Source organism: Solea solea, chromosome 11 (genome assembly GCF_958295425.1).
Source record: "Solea solea chromosome 11, fSolSol10.1, whole genome shotgun sequence".
NCBI lineage: Eukaryota > Metazoa > Chordata > Actinopteri > Pleuronectiformes > Soleidae > Solea > Solea solea.
This window is the reverse complement of record NC_081144.1, coordinates 24,824,944-24,826,875: the sequence shown is the minus strand read 5'-3', so window position 1 is coordinate 24,826,875 and position 1,932 is coordinate 24,824,944.

Below are 1,932 nucleotides of genomic sequence, written 5' to 3'. Positions count from 1 at the left end.
GTCGTTATTTAATAATTTTCAGTTGTGAACGTGCTTAATATGTATGTATATTGTATGTACTATTTTCCTTTTCTACTCTAATATTTTAAAGTTTTTCGGTTTCTTTGTTGGAGAAACTGAAACAAAAGCCTTTCATCCTCTCATTCCGATTCATTTATTCATTCATTTATGGGTTTACTCTTTAAAAAAATATTAATCACACCTTAATTTTATATTGAAAAGGTAAAACCGGATATTCTGTGTTTGAAAAAAATAAACTTCATTTAATTCACCTGCTGGTTTAAATAATCCCTAATCTAATCTAATCTAAGTGGCGAGGAAACAGAGTGCACTTCCTGTTTTCAGACAAAAGGTGGCGACAAAGCTCTGTGAACTGAAGCAGCACAAACAGCTGTTTTTACAGAGGAACGTCATGTGACACTTCAAGTGCATGTTTGAATGAATGAGTTATGATGACATTATTATTTTATCATGACACAGCTAAAGTGAGGGATCACATGACATATTACCCTTGACCTTTGACCAAACAAACAGGTCTATATGTAAATAAGCTTCTTAAAAGGAAATGATGATCACTGTGTCCCTGTGATTTTAGCTCACGGGGACACGAGCTGCTGGTCCTCTGCTGCCTCGTGTGGTCACTTTGTGTCACTGAGCTCAATCTGAACAAAGGATTTTTAGTGACAAAATAAGACATTTGAAGTTAGTGATGGAGGCAGCAGAGGATCAACAACTGTGTGATGTTAAAATCACTGATTTTCTCTGTGGACTTTGGTGTGGGACAGTGAGTGGTTTACAAAAGTCTGTCTAACAGTGAGATAACGACGTGAACATGTGACGGAGACATCGTAGACTTAAAGTGACGTAGATTTAAGATAAGAATTGTCACTTCATTTAAGATGAAATGTAATGAAATCTCAGATGACAGAGGTCACTGACGTCAGGGAAAATCTAAATCTAAGAGGATGAGAGTTTGAGTGTGATGACCCCATGATCTTTCCCACCTGTCCCCTGCGGCCGCCTCGAGTGGCGAGAATTCACAGTGACAGTGAGAGGACGGAGGCGGACGCTGCTGGTGACCACGAGTTTGACCTCATTATGACTCACACGCTCCCTCTGGACAGAGTCCATCACAGGAGGACCGGTCTGAAGACATGAAGATGGACGCCAGAGGACAATTCATCATCACACACATTCACTCACTCACTCATTAACTGCTGCCTCCAAGTTCAAATGTCTTATTTTGTAAAATTCTGCATTAAATATCCTTTGTTCAGATTGAGCTCAGTGACACAAAGTTACCACACGAGGCAGCAGAGGACCAGCAGCTCCTGTGTCCCCGCAGCTAAAATCACTGATTTTCACTATGGACTTTGGTGTTGGAGAGTGAGTGGCTGTGTGTGTGTGTGTGCGCGTGTGTGTGTGTGTGTGTGTACGTGTGCGTGTGCGTGTGTGTGCGTGTGTGTGTATGTGTGCCTGTGTGTGCATGTGTGTGTGCGTGCGTGTGTGTGTGTCGGTCACTTGATGTAATTACTGAGCTGATAAGCAGCAGCAGGGGGAAAAGGAGGAGGAGTTAGGTTATTGATTCAGTCTGACATCAGGATTTATTTTATTATTAAAGACACACACACACACACACACACAGAGTTAAAGCTTAAAATAAAGAAAAAAGATTTTCAGAGAAACGTGAGTTTTGAGGCATAAAGAAGAAACATTCACACTAAGATGAGTGAATGAATGAATGAATGAACAGGTGAAGAACAATGAAAGAGAGCAACAGAGGGAGAGAGAAAGAGAGAAAAGAGGGCGGGACTCAGAGGAAAATTAATTGCCTGCAGTAGCTGATTGGTCGACTAAAGCTGCTGTTGGAGGAGACGACGAGGGAGGAGACTACGAGGGGAGGAGACTACGAGGGGAGGAGGATGCTGCAGA